We start from the raw sequence: 9,524 nt of genomic DNA, 5'->3' as shown, positions 1-9,524 counted from the left end.
AGGAATGGGGAAATAAATGACAATCAAAATACATTATTTAAAGCTACAAATTCCCAGCAGTGAATGTCTTCACATTATATACCTAAAATGTACCAATAAACTTAATGAATAAGAAAAAAAAAAGAAATCCAACACCGAGGGAAAATTGTTAATTAATAAAAATTCTCTAAATATTCTAAATAATTCTAAATATTCTATACTAAATATTCTAGATGCAAGTTTCTGATCAACTAAATGATTTGAAAATTCTCTCTCATTTTGTATGATACATTTTCAATCTTTTAGTAGTGTCTTTTGATAGGAACATGGTTTTAAACTTTCACAAATTTATGTTCCTTTTTGTTTTAATATCTGTGCTTTTGTTGTTACAACCAGGACATTACTTTAATCTTATATTTTCTTTGAAACAGTTTTATAGTTGCTACTTCATTTAGTTTTTAAAAACCTTTTCTATTGATAATTATACAAAGTTAGGTAGGGGTTCAACTTTATTATATTGCAAATGTCCAGCTGTCTAAATTCTACTTTTGGAAAAGCACATCCTTCCACCCTCAAAGTGAGTAAAGCCATTTTTAAAATGGTTAGACTAGAAATGTAAGGTTTTATTTCTGGGATCTTTATTTGATTTCACTAATATATATGACTGTCTTTATGATAGGTTATAAATTCAGGAACTATGGTTCCCCTGGTATAATTTTATCAATTTGGTCTCTTGAGAATCCATATGATCTTTAAAATGAATGTTTCTGTTTCTTTTTTTTTTTCTCATTAAGTTTATTGGTATGTTTTAGGTATACAGTCCAGTTACATTCATATTTGGGATCTTGTACCTTTACATGGCAGGTCCTTGTTTTCATTTTTCCTCATACCCCTGTCCTCCCTTCACCCCTCCTCCCTTCCCTATTTACAGAAACTTTGTTTCCATTTTTTTATTTTCTCATATTTTTTCTTTTCCCTTATTTCCTTTCACCTACCATTCCCACTTCCCCTACAATGTGAATGTTTCTTTCAATATCTGCAAAAATGAAAATCATTCTGATTTTGTTAGGAATTATATTTAATCACTATATTATTCTAGGTAACATCAACACCTTGACAAAATTAAAGTCTTCCAATCTATGAATGTAGAGTAGTTTTTGAAGCTTGAGGTTAATAGTACGCACCTCTAAAGTCAGCCTGTTAGAAGGTGCAGGAAAGAAGATTACAATTTCAATCCCTGCCTGGGCAATATAGCTAGATCCTGTTTGAAAATCAAAGCAAATGGATGTAGCTCACTGGGAAGAACTTTGACTCAGTCCCTAGTATTTCAAAAGAAAAAAAATTCCATTGATATAAACACTGTTTAATTTCTTTCAGCAATATTTTATTGTATTATTGTTTAAGCTTTTTATCTCCTTTGTTAAAATGATTCTTAAGCATTTTATTGTAATTGATGCTACTATTCATGGAGTTGCTTAATTTGTAAGTTGTTTATTATTAATATGTAGAGAAGCAACAATTATTTTTTACTTTTCTTTCATTGCTTCCAACTAATTTTATGAATTTGTCTTTTAGTTATGATATTTTTTGTTATGGAATCTTTAGAATATTTAGAATATGATTAAATAATTTGTGAACAAGTTCATTTTATTTCTTTCTTTCCTATTTGTGTTTCCCTTAATACTTTTAGTTTTTTATATTTTCCTAGCTAGGATTTTTAAGAGTAAGGTGATAATAAGTGATGCAATTAGATATTTTATTCACATTTTAAATCTTATACAAAAATCATTTAGTCTTTCAGTATTGAGCATAATCTTAGGTGTTTCATTTTCATTTATAATTTTTATTATGGTGAAATAATTTCCTCCAATTCTAGTTTATTCAGTATTTCTGTCAAGATATCATGTTAAATTTTGTTAACTGATTTTTTGTACTAAACGTGCCATTGTTTTCTTCATTATTATAACTTTTTTCTTAGTTGATATTTTGCAGTGAAATCCATTTTTCACACATCTTCTATACTGTTTATATTCTCATATTTTTGTGTATATTCTGTATTTTCTTTATGATTACATAGGCATTACATTTAACATATTAAAGTTAAAATATTCTAATTTATTATTAAACTATCAAAATTCAATAACATCCAAAATGTGTTATTTACAGCACCATCACTATTACTTCCAAATGATGTCAAAAATTGTATCTTTGTACATTTTCCCAAAATTTTAACTAATATTTTAACAGTATCATAAATTATGTAAATAACAAGAAGTCAAAGTGTAAAGTTAGAAACCAAAGTTATGCCAGGCATGGTGGTGCATGCCTGTAATCCCAGCAGTCAGGAGGCTGAGGCAGGAGGATCTCTGTGACTTTGAGATGAGCCTGGGCTACATAGTGAGTTCCAGGTCAGTCTCAATTATATAGTGAGACCCTCTCTCTAGAAACCCCCCAAAAAGAAAAAAAAAGACAAAGTTATAATAACACCAGATTTGGCGAAATAATGTAATAATTTCCATACGTGTAGAATAAACATAAATGTCTTTAATCACGTAGAAAAATAGAATTATAATTTATAGTTGTAGTAATCATGTGTATATATACTTTTCCATCTATTTGGATTTAATTAAATCTTTATCGCTTCACATGACTTTAAGTTACTATTTTCTTTCCTTTCATTTCAACCTTAAGGCTATTATTTCTTGCAGGACAGTTTATGTGGTGACAAATGCTTTGTACTTTTGTTTTTCTGGAAGTATGGTAGTTTACCTCATTTTTAAAATGTTTTTGCTGTATATAAGATTCGTTGTAGACAAGTTTGTTTATCTCCATTACTATATTCACATGTACACAGTATACTGTAAAAATCTTTTAAGTCTATTTGGTTAAGAGTTTGACTGAGTTCTAGTATTTCATTGTTTATATTTCATCTAGTTAGTCTATCTACTGGTGACAATGGGTAATTGAGGTTCCCCACTACTATTGTATTAGTGCTTATTTGATATTTTATGTCCATTAGTATTTGTTTTATATAAATGGCTGCACTAGTATTTGGTACATATGTATTTATGATGTCATCTCTTCCTCTTGGATTTTTCAATTTTCAAGGATTTAGAGTCCTTTGTTCTCTTAATAAATATTGGTTTGAAATCCATTTGATCTGCAGAGCACAGCTACTCCTGCTTTTTTTTCAGGTTCTTGTTGCATGGAATATTATTTTCCATCCTTTAACATTCAGCCTATGAGTATCTTTTTTACGTAAGTATGTTTTTTGTAGGCAGCATATTGTTGGATTTTTCTTCAATTCTGACAGTATATTTCTTTTGATTGGTGAACTGAGATCATTAATGTTAGGTAAAGAGCCAAAACCCAGGATCAAACTAGAACCACAACAAGCCTTTATTATGGGGAGAATCTGCTGGGCTGTCTCAGAACAAAGGAGAGAAAAGCAACATGACAGAACAGGGTGCTTCTTTTATAGGAGTGGGATGGGGTTAGCCTCAGCTGGGGTGGAGTTGAGCAAGGTAGTATTAAGGGATTTCAGGAGCCTGTGATATCCCTAGGAGGGCTTGTGACATCACTAGTTGCTAGGAGATAGCAAGTATCAGGTTACCTTTCTTGGAGGAAAAGAGCGGCATGTTGGAAAGAACAAGACTGTCCTTTGTTAGGAGAAGCCATATTTCAACATGGTATTATGTGAAGGAGTCCATTTTAAGGCACAAAGCAGCCATTTTAATGCACAGAGCATTGTGGGGGGGGATGCTATTTTACGTAGCAATCATTTTAAGACAAGGGAAATCTAACAATTGATTGTTATAACTGATACAATATTTGTCCTTGTCATGACTTCCTCCTGTTGTTAGTTTCTCCCCTTTTGAATTTAGTTCGTCTTGTCTGATGGAGTCATTCTTCTGGACTTTGTGCAGATGTGAACCTCATTGTCTTTTCCTGTGATATTGTTTACAGTTCTTGTTTGTTATTCATGAAGTTTTTCAGCTGTTCTTTGTTCTGAAAGTATCCTGTCTCCATTGATTTCAAATATAACTTTGGAGAGTACATCGATTTTTTTGTTGTTGTTGTTGTACCGGGGATTGAACTCGGGTCATTGCGCTTGCAAGGCAGGCCACTGAACTGCTGAGCTAAGTCCCTAGCCCACTAGGCTCTTCCTGAATTGAAGGTTTATTTTGAGAAGTCTGCTGTGATTCTGATGGTCTTTACTTTGTAAGTGATTTTTTCTTTTCTCTAACTTCTTGTAGTATTTTGTTCTTCTGTTTGGTATCTGGAATCTTGACTATTATATGCCTTGGTTTAGATTTTTCTTTATCACAGCTAGTTGGAGTCCTATTTGCCTTAGTTATCTGTAAGTCAATTTCTTTTCCTGTGCTTTGGAGGTTTTCTGCTATTGCTTCTTGGAAAAGTTGTAATGTAATTTACGTTATCACCGATTGCTTCATTGACTCCTATCAGTCTTATGTTATTCTTCTTTGCATCATCTAGAAGCTGCTGTATTGATTTCTAATGGTGCATTGATATTTTTAAGAAATCTTCCTTTTCCTTGTCACTAATCACAATCATCTCTTCTATATTTAAGAATTCTGTCCTTTCATTGGCTTGTTATGCTGCAAAGACTTTCAGTGGAGTTTTTAATCTCCTGGATATCTGTTTTCATTTGCTTTATGATTTCCATTTGTTTGCTGTACTGGGATTCCGTCATGTTCATCAACTCCTCTTTCTTTTAATATTTATCTTTAGAGTTATTAATCATATCTCTCACTATGGACACAATCTGTGTGGTTTTCTGATAACTTATTTTTGGTTTTATTTTTTCCAGGTCCTCTTTTTTTGCCAGCTCAGGGAGTTCAGGTTGTTGAATTTCATACTGTTTCATCTCATTGCTCCTTGGGGTTGTTTTAAGTGATCATTAAGTCTGGTTCTGAGACTTGTTTATGTGTTTTCTCATTTCAACAGATACAGTCTGCTGTATCCTTATTGAGCTGACTCTTGGCTTTCCTTGTGGGCTTCAACTCTGGGCAAACCTCAGAGAATGTTTTTCTCTACTGCTCACCACTGGGCCAATTCCTTGGTTCAGAATGATGGTATTCTGGATCCCATCTCTGGGCTTTATATGGGCAGGCTATTAGATGCGGCCTGTATGCCCAGGCCCCTGTTGTGTGGGTAGGGTTGGCTGGGCAGTGTGTGCACTTACTGATGGTATCTCAGAATGCCTTTCACTAGTCTTTTTAGGCCCATTCACTGGGCTTTTTAGGCCCATCCACTGGCATCTGGACAAGCATCAGGCTGAAGCCTGCAAGCCTGCATAGCTGTTGTCTGGCTTGGCCTTTGGCTGTAACTTACTTGCCCAAGACTCTCATTTCTTGGCTGGGGCCTGAGCATCCATGCTGCTGTTGTCTGGGAAGTTCTGGCTAAGGGACCTCCACACATTTCTGGGTGGTATCTTAGTGGGCCTCTGGCTGGGGCCTGTGTGCCTGGGCAACTGTTGTCCAGGTGGGCTTCTGTATTGAGCCTGTGCAACTGTGTGGCTGATGTCTGAGAAGGTTTCTCTGTCTTTGTTTTCTTACACAAAATTTCTAGTCAGTTTTTCCCTAACCACAAAATAATTTTCTGCGATTACTGCATGGGATTCATTGAATCTCTACATCAAATTGGGAAGAACTCATATCTTGAGAATATTGATTGTTCTCATTATTGAACATGCAGTGAGGCTGAACTTACTCAATTCTGCTTTGGTTTAATTTTTCAGTTATGTATGCAGATATTACATATTTTGAAAATATGTACCTAAGAATTTCATGTATTTCAGTGCTATTATGAATGGTATTGTGTGCTTAATTTTAAATTCCACACTCTCATTATTGACATATGGGGAAAAACAATTGATATATATGAATCATATATCTTGCAATGTTGCCATAATTACTTATTAGTTATAGGATTTCCTATCTTAGTATCTGATTTTTAATTACTAATAACTCTAGAATTGAGAAAATAACTGAAGTGGAAGATGAATTTTTCATTTTAGTTAAATAACAACATTTATTAAAAGAAACCTTATTGAACTCAGTTTTCCATAATAGAAAGTGATATTTTTTAACTAAATTAGCAATTTTAAATTTGGTGATTTTTCTTTTTTAACAAAATCCTATGCAAGTCTTACTAATTTGAATAAAATTATATTAACTCAACTTATAAGAATAATTTTCCTTTATATTCTATTATAAAAAATCCTCATAAAAGAAATTGAGGCATATTAAAATATCTTCCATATCTTATAAAGAAGAAACACCTATACTTTTCATGACTTTATGTTTTCAAAAGCTTATTCTGATTTATAGTGCCGCTCTTAAAAGGTTTGCTTTTATCTTTTCTTTCTTCCAAATTCTGGATCAGTCATTTTCTGAGTGAATAAGTACATGATTTTCAAATAGAAATGAATTTAAATGTTTGATAATTATGATTGATTGTCATAACAATTTTTTCAAATTTAAACTGTAATTCTTACAGCTCTTAAGAAGAACTCTAGTAATACACAAAAAATATCTCTTCTAGTTACTCAAGCAAAGTGGTCAAAAATCACATGCTAACTAATTAAATTTAATGGCAAAAAAAGAAATACTGTAATTATTTTTCTTTTACAATTGTAATTATTTATCAACAGGTGTATTATTATTTTTCTAATTCTTCATCTTAGTTGTCTATGTTTAATTGTAAGTATATTTTGATGAAGAAACTATTTTGTTAGTGTTTTTGAACTTACTTTAGTAGTGTTGGCAATAATAGCTATTAAGTTTTTATATTTGAACAACTAATTGTGCTGTTTCACTGAAAACTATAAATCAATTTTCAATTATAAACAATTAAACAATTGGAATATATATTTCCATATGTAAAGCACCTCAAGCATTTCAACATTGAATAAGCAACCAATTGTTTCACTTTCTTTTTTTTTCTTTTTAAAAATTACTTTTATTGTTGCATTTTAGGTATACAGTATAATGACATTCATCGTTGGAGATTTGATCCTTTACATAATATATCTTCATTCTTATTTTTACCCCCTTTCCCTGCCCTCCTTTCAACCTTCCTCTCTCTATTTACAAGGCTTTGTTTCCATTTTTTTTATTTTCTCATATTAATTCCATTTCCCTCTTATCTTTCCACTACCTCTTTGCACGTTTTCTTCCTATTCTACATTATCTATTGTACATTTTCAACCTAATTTACTTTCATTTTCTCACACCAAACTATTAGGTGTTTACACAAGTATAAGCTATTTATTTCACTTAAGAGTATCACCTGAATGTGCCTTAATTTATAAATGTCTCTTATTTCTCATTCTCATGGCTGAGTAGTACTCTATTTTATTTTCAAACCCATTTTCTTTATCCAGTCCCACTAAATCTTTTTTTTTTCTTTTGGGTATTGGTATGGAAGTAATTATATATTTATTTCACTTTTGATGATTTATGTTGCTGATATACCATTATTGGACTTCATTTTTGTCTAGCTCTATGATAGTAGATCTTCTGAAAATGAGCTAAAGATAATAATATTAACAAAGTTGTAAAATCAAAAATCAGTATTTAGATCAAAATGAAGGGATGTGGGGAAAAAGAAGAAACAGATTTTTAAAAAAAGAAACTGCATACACATGTATGTATTCCCCAAGATAAATGTAAACTTTGTGTACTATGCACATATATTAATAGAAAATAAAATAATGGGTCTCCCTTCTAACAAGTATTGCTAATGCCCATGAACACAGGGGGAAATACTGGTTGTGTATCTCATTAGTATGAAATGTTATACTTAACTGTGTTCACTGTACAACATTGATTCAAGTCACAGGTCTGGAGTTTGCTCAAAGAAATTTACCTCGTGGCCAAAATAGGAATATCTTTGGATAGCTGAAAGTTGAACTTGACATTAGGTATTTAAAAATTTGGTTTCTCTGAAATCACAATACTCATTATCACTATATTCTATTGAATTCATCATCTCAACCATTTTAGTATTGGTTTCCTAGTTCTTCTTTGAAGATTTTTCCTATAATTATTAGAATTTTAAATCTGGAAGCGATTTCAAAAATTATAAAAATAAACATAGAGGAATGTTAAGTATCTTTCATTTACTCTTCTGAAACTAAACTGTTTAAAGTTAAATGGAATCTTAGGTAAGGATACATAGAAATATGCCATTGGTTTACTATGAATCTATCCTACACCTGAATATTAGTTGAACATACTGCAAGCATAATTTTGTGTTTTAAAAATTAACAAAGGACATTTAAGATAGAAAATAAATCACAAAATCTGCATAAAATTACTTGATCTTTTAAAGTGTCAAAGAGCAGATAGCAATTGCTCCTCTGGAACATATTTTTGGAAAATCTGATTACATCACAACCTTGCCCCTATGGCAGTGCCATATGTAATTTCTGGAAACATGAAATATTTCTCTGACAATATATTTACTCATCCTATAATATTACATCTTCTTTGATTTTTACAATTTATACATTGTGTTATTCATTTTAAGTATTACTCAAAACATTCCTGTCCGTGATATAAAAATTAACTAACATTTTTGTATTTTCAATCCGGAAAAAACAACTTTTATTCTGTTAGCAAAATAAAATTAAATCCATTTTTTGTTTCTTTTTATTTTAGCCTGGGTCTTTGCTTTACTGATAATAGAAATAAAAATCACAAGCAAAAGCTTTAAGTGTAAAGCTAGGGAATAAAAGGAATGAACTTCAGCTTGAGCAATAGCAAAAATGTCACATTTTGAGGAAAGGGTCACACTGGCCCATTGGGACAGGCAAGGAACCAGTTTTAAGGGGTGGTTTCAATTGTCTTTGATCCAGTAGATCATTATCTAAGTCTTACATCCTACATCAAGTTGAATCCTCTTCATATGAAGGGCAATTCTGTGTCCGTGAGAGGAATCATCATGATTGGAAGGCACTGGAGACTCCTTGCCATAGGGGTGATCAATGCTGAAGGTGCTGAGAGACTTCAGGTAAATACAGGGCTAACAGACAAACACTCCATGAATGACTCACATATCAACATGCAGAAATCAGAAATAATTGACCCAAAAATCTTATGAGATATAGGTCAGACTTGTTCTACATTTAGTTATTTATGGGACATTTGTAGGCCCAGGTGAAAAGTCATAGATTTTAACAAAAAGTTTAATTATCTGACAGCCTCAGAATAAAGCATTAATTAGTCTTTCAAGGTTAAGGGCACAGGAATTTGTTTGTACTCTGCTCCTATATTAGTCTCTCTCTGTGTCACAATATAATCTTCTATTAAAGATCATTTTGGCTCTGAGTGCACTCTTTCTCTCTCTCTCTCTCTCTCTCTCTCTATATATATATATATATATATACACACACACACACACACATATGACTATATAGATAGATATAGAAACAGAGATATAAATATAGATATAGATATCTAGAGAGATCTATAAATCTATATCTCTTTGCATATCTATAGATATATCTATATATATAT

Source organism: Fukomys damarensis, unplaced genomic scaffold (genome assembly GCF_012274545.1).
Source record: "Fukomys damarensis isolate Sample0158 unplaced genomic scaffold, DMR_v1.0_HiC HiC_scaffold_35, whole genome shotgun sequence".
In the NCBI taxonomy this organism is placed as follows: Eukaryota; Metazoa; Chordata; class Mammalia; order Rodentia; family Bathyergidae; genus Fukomys; species Fukomys damarensis.
This window is presented reverse-complemented; position numbering follows the sequence as displayed.